Source organism: Mangifera indica, chromosome 16 (assembly GCF_011075055.1).
Source record: "Mangifera indica cultivar Alphonso chromosome 16, CATAS_Mindica_2.1, whole genome shotgun sequence".
NCBI lineage: Eukaryota > Viridiplantae > Streptophyta > Magnoliopsida > Sapindales > Anacardiaceae > Mangifera > Mangifera indica.
Genome location: NC_058152.1, coordinates 349937 through 364029, shown reverse-complemented (window position 1 = coordinate 364029; position 14093 = coordinate 349937). Strand labels below are relative to the sequence as shown.

General features: G+C 31.4%; 1 pseudogene; it reads right to left on the bottom strand.

Annotated features, from left to right (window-relative positions):
* Positions 1-491: 491 nt before the first annotated feature.
* On the bottom strand, positions 492-2587 carry LOC123198739 (annotated as a pseudogene).
* Between the last annotated feature and the right edge of the window lie 11506 nt (positions 2588-14093).

Genomic DNA, 14093 nt, shown 5'->3' with positions numbered 1-14093 from the left:
GTCACATCTAAGCAATGCAAGTCTATTCTCTTTATCAAACTCAGAATAATGATCACACCAGAATTTATAATCTAGAGAAAAGAGAATTATTATTAATATTATATTTTTTTTTTCAGATTTCTAAGTTGAAAAACGCTATTAGCTCTTCCATGGCTAGATGGATCCGGCAAAGATATGGGTTAACCGGAAAAAGGCAACCATCCAATCTCAAAACTAACAAGAATGAGAAGCAAAATTCAACCCAGTATAAGCCCAATTTAAGCAAGTGGAATCTTTAAAATGAAAGGTTTGGATTCAAAACTTGGTGCAATTAGTTCAACTTCAAATAAACGATTCTGTTAGAGAAGGATTCCTCCTTTAAAAAAAAGAAAAGGCCAACCCACAAAGACATATTTGTAGACTGCATGTTGATGCCTGCCAATTCCACACAATGGCACAATAGATTTCAATATATATATAACAAGATATATGGGGTGGGGGGGAACTAGGACTTTGAAATTTGGACTTCAGAACTGAACATTATCAGTGATTTTCTCACATCCTTCCCAAGTTTGTGCCCTTAATTGAGACTTAATATACTTGATAAAATTTTATCATACCATATATACTTAAAACTTAACATAGAAATAAGCACATATATATTAATCTAAAGGTGACATACAAGCGTGGGAGACATATAGTAACCAAAAGATGACTAGGGAGCTTTAAGGGGACTTTGGGCTGGGGAAGAATTGCGTACCAGCCATGAAAGAGTTGAGTGGAGTCGGGTATAAAGTAGAAGGGTCAAGAAATGCGGAAGAAGAAGGAACTGTAACAGGACCACCAGTTACAGTGGCGGAGACGGTGGCTGAAGTGGTGGAGATGGGGTCAGCAGGAATGAAATTCAGTGCCCGGGGGCCAGAAATCCAACACCACCACCACAACCAGTAGAGCTCTCACCAGTGGTGTAGTTATTATCAGGGCCTTGATCGTAGAGAATACCCTTGAAGAGATGACCTCCTATGTTCACTGACGTTTTATAAGCATATTGGTCGTCGTCATCGTCAAGGCTTGTCACTCGGACGCACCTGAATACCACTTGAAGGCTTACTTCTTCAGGAAAATCTCCATCTTCTAACCCTAAAAACCCAAAACCAGAGGAATATGCTAATAAAAAATTTAAGCTTCAAGATAAACTTAAAGGTCTTTCTATGTAGAAAAAAAATAAAGGCCTTTCTACACACATATATGAACAACGGATCGAGCTAGACACAAAGCAAAAATAGTTCCTTCCCTGTCAATTCACTCGTAAGAACTACTAAAAAACAGTATTCCTACGGAAAAGAGAAAGAAAAGCTGATGGTGTTCATTATGGGAGTCCATTTCTTTCCATTGAGAATAGCTACAAATGGCCCATCTTTTTAATTTTTTCTGTAGATGCGTCTCTAAATTCCTAGAAAGAGTCAATCTTTAAAACTGTGAGTGTTTCAACAAAACAAAAAATATATATATTACAGAAACCAAACAAAACAATACCTGAGGCAAAAGAAGAAGAGCTCGGATTCTCTCTCTGTCTCTTTGAATTGCCTCCACAAGCTTGGTCTTCTTGCTGCAGCCGTTCTTCTAGCCTTTGTTTTTGCATTTCAGCAACTTGTTGCTGCCTCTCCCTGCGTTTTGTAGCAGGAACCCAAGTGCTTTTAACATGGGTCAAACAATCGAAACCTCGGGCTTTACAGCAAGTTCTGCATCGCATGTGAGGACAATCTTTCTTCGCTTGGTTGCCACAGTCTTGACAGCTAGAGCTCTCTACTCTACCGCCTCTCATCGTCGTCGATCTTGACGGTGAACCGTTAACCACGCCTAAACCAGCTGCTCTTGAGTAAAGATCTTGCTGTTGTTGAGCTTGATGTTGAAATAGCTCTAAACCCTGGTAAGGATTATCGTTGTTTCTGTACCAGTACCAAGCATCAATTGGAATTGCGTTTGGTGGGTTCATATTTTGGTGAATGTCTTGATAAATGTTGCTGCCTACTCTTCCTCCACCTCCGCCTCCTCCACCGCCACCTCCTAATGAGAAAAACCCGGCCATTGTTTTTGCTTTATGACTGAAACACACCCCAATTCTAACATTCAATCTATCTCAGAACCTCTCACTAGTTCAATCAAAACCTCCATAGTTGAAAATTTAGACAGTCTTCACCTCCTTTTCTTCAGCTTGGATCTTCTTTCTCATCAAAGTGCTGGTTTTGGTGTATGCGTATGTATGTATTGGCGTTTGTACCTACTCATGGCTTAGGATTACAGCTCAATATCTGCAACAGCCGCCATGCTCTTTCTCTCTTTCTTCAATCACCCCATCTCCATCTCTCTCTCTCTGGCTTATTGCAGGTTCTGATTTTTTCTTTTCTCTTTTATTTTTTTCCTTCAACCTGTAAACTCTTTCGTTCAACTAGTTAACTGTCTCTCCTCCATCTCAGTATGTGACTATGTCACCTCTCATCTCAAATACCATGCCATCATCATCCTCATCAAACGGTCAATGTCTTGCCACGTCTTCACCATATGCTTTTTTCCTATTATGTCCCTTTGCACCGGAAAAACCGCTACTTTTATTTTGTGACCTTTCCCTTTATTTACTAATTATATTTCCTCACCTTTGGATTATATTATTTCTATAATTCATCAAACATGACTTATTTACTACTCCAACTTCTAGCTGTAAAGCATATTCTATCACTCCCACCTACATATAAACCCAATTTAGAGCTATATATTGCCATGTGATATGTAAGATCTATTGAAATTCTATTAGATAAGTGTTGTGCGGTCGGATTTCTTTTTAGAAAAAAAGTATTTTAAGTTATATCAAAAGAAATGACATACCATATAAGCAACATGTAGTAATTGAATATGTCATCTACAGAAATGATTAAATGATGAATCTTAGCAATTCCAAGATTTATTCTATCCAATCTCATTTCTCTCCTCTCCTTTCTGGATAGCAATTATCTTTGTAATCACATATTTCATTAAATAATTACATAATTACCCTTTTTATTATCCTATAAATACGTGATTATGCAAAAATAAAGAAATGACATCTCACATCGATATTCTACCAAGTTCTCTCTAGAAATATTACTAACTTAACCACTTCAAAAATGTTATCCTTTCCTTTTTTACTTTATAGAATTACATCTCTGATTATTTGATATATTAGAACATTTTGATAGGAATACGCATTGACAATGACGAAAGTGTCTAATCAAAATGTGTTGATTCTTTTTAGACTGCATTTGATTGACGATGGTGTGGCTTTTGTCATCTTGCAATTTCGTTAATTAATTAATAATTAGAGAGATTTGGGCAGTGAAAAAGAGGCTTATTATTTATCGAATTCATAAAAAAATAATTATGTCTCGTGTATATATTGTGGCTGTATGGAGGAACACGGCGCCACCTCCTTGTACCTTTTGTTCTTTAGTACCCTTCCATAATTTTCATAATTTAACTCACCATGTTTAAAACGAATTGAAGGAGCTCTCTTTTAAACTTTCAGTTTCTTATTATTTTCAAATGTATAAAGAGAAAATCAATATTTCTAGGTTTTGAATCAGAAAATAAATACAGAGGTCACAATAACTATAGAATGTAAATAGGGTTCAATGGGAGTGGAGGACAATGACCCTAAGCCTTGTCTCCAATTTGTGGGTTCGATGGCAGCGATGCGGCAATATTCCCAAAGGGTACTTGAGGTCCCACTTCTTTATGTCATGAACAAGCAGTACTATTATTTGCTATATATAATGAATCTTTTGTTTTTGACCAAATTTACAATGAAAATTGTGCAGATAATATTGGTTACATTTGATGATATAGAACGTTTTGATTATCTCATTTGACATAAAAATGACATGTCAAACAGATAGATTTTGGCTTAAATTATACTTCGAAGTTCTTTCTCAATCTAACTTAAAAATGTGACTTCTAACAATGATTAAAAACTAACGAACAAACATTGTTTCACTCACAAGTTTGTAGGATAAATCTCAAACAAAGCATTTTTTTTTTAGAAGTCACGAAATAAAGACCATATGCCAATTTTTTTATAACTATCACTGTATCACAATTTATCAAATATTAAATAATTATTTCTTATAATCAGAAAATTATCTTCAATTTAGATAATCACAATCAACGTTTAACTACTCTCCTACATACTATTGACCATGACAACATCTATCAAATAATTAACTATTACATTAATCTAAGGAATTATTTATGTAACTTTAATTACTATAAATTATATGCAGTAAAAAAATGATGATAAAAAAAGAAAGTAAAAAAAAACTAATAAAATATTAAAATTTTGATTGTGTGATCAGATAATAAACCAACTGAGCCACTTTAAAAAAGATTGATCACTCCTTTTTTTTATTATATCTTTTTTTTTTTTAACGCACGAATAACCAAAAGCTTGAATCTTGCCTTCTTTACTCGAGGTATCATAAATTAATGTAACAAGAAACTATCATAAACACCACGATTAGACGTTTTTGGCAAACGAAACGATCGGATAATTTTTGTTCTGGCGTCAATAATCATCATACCAAAGCAATATATTTGTATATATTCTCTTCAAAATAATTGTCACAGCACAGGCTTTTAGGTCGCTTCGAGAATCTATTTTCCCCCTGAGGAAACAATTGATAGGCAGCAGCAGTCGGGAAGTGAAGCTATTTAATATGCACGGAGGAGACTGCAAGCATAGCCAAGAAGGCGAAGGTAGGGGTGTTTTAGGTAGTCTCGTCGGGAGAAGAAAGAGAGATCACTTCGATTCTGTCCAAGATTTTGCTATCAGGAGAAGGAAGAGAGATCACTTTTGAACCTTTCTAGTCTTTTAATCAGTCTCATTGATCGATACCCTGATTATGTTGAACAATTTACATGAAACCCTATATTCAATGATTTATTAACTGAACCAAGCTGTGCAGTTCTGATTGATTTCTTTCACATCATCAGAGTTAAAGTTGAAGGGGTGAAGTGCCCATGATTTGTCCATTTCTTCGCAACATTCAAATTTTTGTAATAAATTAATGGCTCGATGCTAGACATCCATTTCCCGAGTGGGGAAAATGTAGAGAGTAGAGGGTCACAAAGAGTAGCTTATTAAACAAGGTGCTTCCTCTTTACACAAACTACAGTCATAAATCTCAATAAAGCAGGATTCATCAATCGAGATTCAAAGTCAGCAATCCTCTGATAGCTACCCTAAATCGAATAGGTGCATATGTGGTTTATTGTTACGTTAGATAATGAATTTCAAATTAATATATACATGCAGTACTATCTAAATCAAGTTTAAAGTAGAACCTCCAATCTTCTCACCTGGAAGTGGACGACATTTAAGGGAAAGGGTTAAAAAAACTAAAATGAAGAGTGAATTTAGTAATATGGACTGTGTCTAATATGTCATGGATTTATTAGACTTCCCATTTTTATTAAATGGAATAGCATTTGTAGTCTCTTTAATATAGTTAAGTGGTAAAAAATGAGATACATGTGTTTGAAATTCATTGGAGATTTCAAAGTTAAATTACCGTTGTAAGACTGATCACTTAAAGATTTTACTTACAACTAATTAGGTTATCAAGTAAGGTTCCTCCTCCCGAAAAATTCCATAATATTTATAAAAGAAAGAGAAATGGGTTATGAGAAACAGTATTTTCATTGAAAGAAATTATAGCAGTAGTAGTAGGTAGCTAGTAAAATAAGTATCCGGGTGAGCAATGATTTTTCATACTGTGCTAAAAAAAAAATGTACCTTGATCGTAAAAATTCAATATTCAATAATTACTTTGAGTAAGGTTAAAGGTAAGAGCAAGGTTCTTTTACTGTTCAACTTTCCGAATTTACTCTTAGTTTCCCTTCACTTTTTTTGAAGAAGTTATATACGGGTTGGTTTGTAATGGTATGGAACAAGAGCTTTTATTATGATGATTTAATACTGTTTTTGCAAAATTTAGCTTCATAATCTTCTTCTTATTTGCTCACCTACTTTACTGATCTCAGCTTCCACATGAATAAATTTAATAATTTGATTCATCAGAAGTGTTGATATAAGTAGAGGAGAGACTTTTGTTGAAGTGTGGAGTGATAATGCCTAAAGAACATTTTCCAACAGTTGGTCGAGGTTAAGGGGATTATAGCTCTGGTAATTTATAATCCTAATACGACTATAAACATAGATATTATCAATCGAACTATGTAAATTTATCTTTGTTCTGTGTACGTAATCTTGATTTTTAGTTTTTTCTCGATAAAATTGTCTCCTAACAAAGTTTGGTTTTAGAACCCTAATCAAGATATCGACATTTTCACTTCAAGAAGCTTCTTTCTTATACTTTTTTTTATTAATTCAACAAATCTAGTTAGTTGGACAAAGTTTCAAGAATTTCAAAAGAAAGACGACCAACTGACCAAATTTGTTGAGAATATGTAGCTATATAGAGGTTGTGTTTTAACTTTATTACAGATTGGAAATCTACAAGGAAGCTCTTCGCATTAACATCATATTCATATGGATTATACTAGCATGAATTCATAGATAATGGCACAGATTAGATTTAAAATATGAGTACATAATATATATTTATTAATATTGTTTTATGTCAATTTGACAAAATGACTGACCATTAACGTTGTATGAAACATATGGAGAGCTCATACCATACTTTATGCTTATGATATGAATTGAATAAAAATTAAAAAAAAGAGAGAGAGAGAGAGAGAGGCAGGAAGGAATGTGGTAAACAGCGGTGAAGATTTGAAGTAAAGAAAAATGACATTAGAAATGAGACAGGTGATGGATGGGATGAGATGTCTCTGGAGGAGCATGGCAGTTGTTAAAGGTTCTCTGCCACGGGATCTAAGGAAAACGAGCAAAGGGAGCAGATCTGACCTAAATTGAATCCATTAAATTTATAGTTCTATTGGAATAAATAAATTTTGAATTAAAATTCTGATTTAATATTTTTGTTTGAGATTAATATGTTTATTAATTTAATAATATTATTTACCTTAACAATAATACTGTTTACTTTTTAAACAATTTTATTTACTATGTCAACAAACTTAGGGTGCTATGATTTACCCATCCAAGGCGACTCAAATTCAAATCCCACCTCAGACTGTCTCCAAACTTTTGATCAAATGAAACCCTAAATGCACATGAATGATATTGGCGTGGGAGTCCCGATATTTGTTTTTTTCCTCTCTCTATCTATCTTTCTTCTGTGTGTCAGATTCTGGCCAATTCTCGAGCCCTGTGATTGTTCCCGTGGTTGACTACCATACCTTCCAAAACGCGTTAACTTTTATTACTATTTCATCTCCCTCATGCTAAAATATTATTATTATCCTTTCTTTTCTAACAGTAACGTAACATGCATAACATTTTCTTGGGCTTGACCAGACTATAATTAGGGGAAACTATACTTCCCAAAACCCACAAATCCCGAAGATAACTAACTGCCAAGCACTAATGATCTTCTGGTTTGTTTCCTTCTGTGGTTTAGTATTAATTTCAGTCAAATACAATCAGGTTGTGTGTTGGGTAAGTAATATATGGTTTTGGTTTACGTTAAAATCAATATAGTAAATGCGAGAATAAAAAATGACATCTAAATTATATAGATATAATATAATAAATAATAGAAAATATGTTTATAAAAAATCTTTTAAAATTTGTATTTAGAAAAAATATAGAACATATATATAAGTTTACTATAATATATTATCAATAATATATTTATAAAAAAACAACAATATCATAATAATTTTAATATTTTTTATAAAATTTTTATTAAAAATTAATATAACAATTCAAATATAAAATATTAATTAATTATTAAATCTAATATAAAATAATATATAATCAAAATTCTTTGTACAATAATTAACGTACTAGTCAATTGAAAAAAAAAATAAATTAATCAGTTTATATTTTAAACTTAGATCTGAGTGAATCTTTATGTAGGTCATAGAGGAGAAAAACATAAAATTAAAACTAAGAATTAAGAAAAAAATATTATTAGTTTTTTTTTTAAATGACAATGACATTTTCATAAATAATTAAAAATATAATGGACAATTTTATACTTTAAATTTAATCAAAAATTAAAAAATATAGTACACATAAAATATAATATATAATTCACATTTAATACAGAAAAAATATAAAATATATGTTTAATATGTTTTAAATTTAAAATTTTTTTAAACATATTTAATATACTAATAACAAAGAAATGTAAATAATACCGGAGTCATACACATATTTATTAACCAGGTTCCACAGAGAGAGTGAGAGATTGAAGTCAATATCAAGGGATTACTGTTGGGATTAATGTGGCATGTGAATTATATATGGTGCATCATATGATAAGCAGGTCAAAAATATGCACCAAAGATTTGGTTGCTTCCTTCAACCCGAAACCCAATGAGAAATACTTATGTGTATTAATGAATGCGCATTTCCAATTATTAGAGATAGATTTGAGATAATCTAACTCATGTCTCAGTATTTGTTTAATTTGAACCAATCAACTTAAAGTAGAAGTAATTTTAATTTTTAACTCATTAAATTTGAGTTCAGTTCAAAGATTGATGATAATGTCCAAGCATATTTCGTTAGAAATTCTTTTTCTTTTATAATCTTTTCTTTTTTTGACAATTCTTTTAATCTTTTTGGTATTACTATTTATCAACTCAAGCCGATCATTTTTAATTCAAATTGAGTTTAAATTGATCATTAATTAAATTTAACTCAAATTTATATTTATATATGATTGAATATTTTAAAGTAAAAATAAAATAAATTTTATATTAATTAATAATATAAAGATACGTTAACCATTAATATTAATTAATACTCGTCCATGAGTACATATGATATGGTATTACTTGATCCCAAAATCCTTGTACTAATATTCATTCCTTTTTATTGATTTGGAATTGGAATTGGATTCTATGAACTGGTACCACCATTCCTCATTTAATCTTCTATTAAAATTTTGGTTGGACCTCCTTTTAGTTAGGGTTTTCACCCATTAAATGTCTAAACTACAAATTTCAAAACAAAATCTAACTCTATTAATATAAAAGAATCTTAACACAATGTCAAACAAATAAATTATCATATTATCTCTGATTATTTTACTTTTTTAAAATTATCAAATTATCCATTATAGGATCATCAACAGTCCCCTTGGATTTAGCATCCAAAATCACACTAGAAAGATATAATTTTGTCAAATTAAGCCAAATCTTATACAAAAAGATGCGAGTTGGTGGTTGAACTAACACCTATTTTGTAAAAATTAGATATTACTTTTTTTTTGTAAGTAAGAAAAAAAAAAACTGGATGGCACTTTTCCTTGTATGCACCATCCAGTGATCTAAGTCGACAGTTTTTATTTTATTTTTTTTTTCACTCTTTGTTTTTTAATTTTTTAGTGAAGGTAAATAATGTTTATGTCCTACCATCTGTTATTTTTCTATCAAAATTAGGTTTTTGACGACATTTGTAGTTTCAGAATTGGATGGATAAGAATTGTGGTTTGGCCAAACCAGTGGTAAAAATAGTAATTTACTCTAGATGAATACATATAAGCTAGTCTAACAGTAACAAATAGGACCAATTTAATCTGCACTTGTTATGTTCTTTTGAGGGGGGGAAAACTGCTCAATATATAGTTAATTTTCCTTCTATTATTTTCTCTTTTAATGCTTCAGCATAATTTTGTCGCCATTGATGGGGATAATAAAATCTAACCCTCCAAGCCTTTTATCACATTATAAGTTCAAGTCTCATTTTGGTTGGTACATTTCCAAGAGGTCTGCCCCAGCCTCCTGCATATATGAATGAAGTAGATAATATATAGGTACACGTTCATTATTGGCATTTGAAGAGGGACAATATATACGATTGCCTTTATGCTATTCATCAGAAACTTGGACCAATTTATGTGCAAAAACAAAAGCTCTAAGGACAGCAAATTCCTGAAAACGTACCCGGCTTGTTAAAAAAGTTTTAGAGATTTGGAACTTTACTGTTATTTAGGTTTCCAATCGAAATTTATATATGTATATGTTGATCCCTTGATGATATTACTGTCATCCCAATTGAAATATTACTTGTTCTCAAATAAATGATACCATTAAATGAGAATAATGGGGCATTATGTCAAATGTAAGGTATAATACTTTAATTTCATATTGGAAAGTTGGTCTTTAAGTGTAAAGTTTATATAATAGTTTAAATTTTGTAACATTCACAATTAGTTTTTCAGATATAATTCTCTCATGTCTTCCAGTTGTAATGTGATGCAAGTAATTATATCGATATTGTAGTGTTTGTTGGGTGCTAGTGTACAACTTGCACATGAATACTAGGGCTGTAGATGAGATTCAGATTCCACATCATAAAGATACAAATTTTGAGTTGGGTTTATATATCTTTAGACTCTCCAGAATCATTTACGTTGACATATCAAATAGTGTACCAATACTCAAAAATTTACAAATATTTGTGGCTTTCCATTGCTTTTGCATTTACAAACTTCTCAAGTTAGGTTTTGATAAATCCCCACACTACTCTATTATCACGCTCAAAGCTGCAATGTATTTGTAGTTAAGGACCACCATTTTTGCTGCCTAATTACTCAATGCTCTATTGGGTCTATATAAGACAGATAAAATATATGTAAATGTGTGAGTTTCGAAATATACCCTGTTGCGCAAATTACATAGGAGTACAATGTTACCTGGTCCATAACCTTACATGCTTTCCTTACCCATTACATTTACATAGTTGTTACAATTCCAAATGAAAGGTATAAAATTAGGATCCCACATCCAAAAGATCCAAAATTTAAGATACAGACTTCGACCTTGTATAAAATAATATAAGTTTCTAGCGTGAAATTTCTATGACTTTAAATTCTTCAATCATAACATCTAACTTTTATATAATAGTTATATCAAAGTTCATATCATTTAATATTATATGTATTATCATTTTTCTCAGTTATAATCGTAGTATCATAGTTTTTAAACTTGGATCTTATTTTAAAAAATATACGTTTTTAGTATAAAGTTTATATAACTTTAAACTTTCTAATCTCATTTACTAATTTTTGAAATATAATTGTTTTAAGATTTGTATCATTTGATATTACAATCATTAACAAGTCTCTTAGTTATATTCATATGGTGTAGATAGTGATGTCATTGAGACTGCAAAGTCTGATAATATGTTGTGATTTCAAATATAGATTTTTGACACAAGGTTTATATAAATTTGAATTCTCCCAAAAGATTGGACTATCCCATTTCCCAAATAACAAATTGTTTATTATGAATTAGCATGTGTAGAAGAAGTAGAAGATTATTGGCCCTTCTTGTTGTCCATATTATAATGAAATGTCCCGTGACGTTTGGGTACTATTTTGGAAAGATGCTTCTTTGGTCATTTTCTGCGAGGAAATACGCGCATTTGTCAATTCTATACTTAATATTTTCCATTACTTACTTTTTTTCTTCTTCCCTCTTCAATCTTTCGGCTAATTGGAGCAACATGGCGGTGCTTGTATTAAATAATGAACACTCGACAGGCTAACCACCTAACTGTTAATCAAAGTTCTGGTTTTAAGACAGGCGACAGACATGTTTACTTATATTTGAACCGTATAGGAGTATTTATATAACGCATATATTGATGTATGATTAGATTAAATTATTCTTAATTTAAAATTATTTAATGATATTATAATACGTGAATTTGTTTGTTCGAATCTATAGTTTGAATTAAAAAGTTCTTAACACCTTTTTGGCTCATGACTCTTGATGGTCTTGTTATTGGATGAACTTGCATTCTTGATATGATAAGAGAATAATTACTAAGTCATGAAAAGAGTTCTCTAATAATACGAAATTGTTTTTTCATTTCGATAATTTTGCATAAATTATGATAATTGTCAATTTTTCTTCTTTGCATTGCTTCTAGGTGAAATGAATAATATCTACTCATTAAATCAATCTGCATATAGATAATGTTATTTATCTGTTGATTAAATAATTTGTGGCTAATTGATAAGATAGATTCTTTTTAGATGTCAAATCAATAAATCTGATCAAAAAGAAGTTTGGATCATTTTTTTGTTCAAATAATAATAGTACATTGATTGCGTGAGACTAAAGATAGATAATTCATTGTATCTTAAACTTAATAAGAGGTTGTTAATTTCATCAATGGAACCCTACCCTAGAAATCAAACCTAAATAATGGAATAGGCTCATTGACTTGCCCAACCATGTGCCTAATAATTTTAATTACAACAGCCATAATGGAGAAATGTTAATATTGATGTTGACAAGTAGGGTTTACATTTAGATAAATTTTGCGCAAGGATCAGATGACTTGTCTCTTGTTGACCTATATCTATATGTTATATTGAGTTCAATTGCTAGTTGGTCATTCAATTATTCAACAAGAATTTGAACCAAATTTGAACCAATTTTTATTTTGAGTCCACCTTGGACTCCATTGTTTCATTCTTGACAAATTTGAAGTATAATTAAAATAATATATTGAGAAAAGTGAATATTAGCATTAAAATGGTGGAAATGTCACTTCAAAATTTTCATCATTTTGAAGTTGCCTCGATTGGACTGGAATGGACTTGGTACCATCCAAAATTCCCTTTTGTTGAAAGTAAGGCACCGCCCAAAAATGGCTACATCATGCTTCCTTTATATTACTTTTATATAATAATAAAACCATATATTGCCAACTATCAAAACCCATTATCTAATTGATGTAAACTCACAAACCCAACTTAATTTTTACCCATAGTTTGTGCCAGTGTTTTAAGACCAGAACAATCTGGTTCAACCGGGAATTGATGATAAATCCAATTAGAGTTATAGTTAAAACCTATTTTAGCTATCTAATTAAATGGATTTAGAATTGAATTGAGTGGATAATTATAGGTCACGATTCAACCATAAGGTTAAATCGATCCGAACAACATATTAGGTCACACGCACTTATCTTGGTGTTGCTAGAACAAAGAAGAATGGACCCGGTTGAAGTGCCAACAAATGGTCTGTGACAAGATATATCATAGACTAAGACTGGTTAAAGTGAATAGAGATTTCACATGGCCGGCATGTTGTGCTCATGATCAGCTACAGTTATGCCAACTTTCCTAGTTTTCTAATAAGGATGGGCCACGTCTCTTTCATAGCCCAACCAAGGAATAGTATATTGAATCAGGAAAGGAATAGGACCATGCACATGATACTCAAACAATACCCGATACGAGATTGATAAGTTAGAATTCAAACTCAGTTTGAAAATAATTTAACTTTAAATTTAATCTAAATTGACTTAAACTTGAATATTCAAATCAAGTTAAACTCATCCCATTTAAAAGAAAAAAGGCTCAATTCTAGACTCAAACTCAAGTTGTTCGATTCAAACTACAATTCTAGCTTAACTACCCTGCATCAAATCCACACCTAAGCGTGACTTTCTCTCATCTATGGATTGACAGTGTAAAAGCACCAGTGCAGCACTCAAATGCACATTACATTGTTACAACCATAGGTGTAAACTAATTGAGCTCAATTAGATTACAAAAGTCAAACTCAAACTCAAGTTTAAGCATATTGTTAATTGGCTTGGTGAGCTTGTAAACTCACAATTTGATTCAAGTATAATATTAGTAAACTTTTAAAAATTTTAAATCCTACATCTGTTTCCCTAAATCATACTTCCTACTTACAAATACATCGGGATAAATGAACAGGTTATAGAGTTTAAACCATTTTTTGAAAATTACAGGGTTCAAAAATAATTTGTTAAGTCAAACTTAAATCAACCATTTTTATCTTAAACTCGAATTGAGATCTTACTAGCTTTATTAGCCCAGTAAGCTTAAGCTTAATCTTTCTCTTTAGATAATAGAGCTGGGCTCGAGCCCAAGACTACTTGGCTCAGCTCAGCTCCATTACCCCCCTTGTTACAAGGAAAAGCATTTAAAAATCGG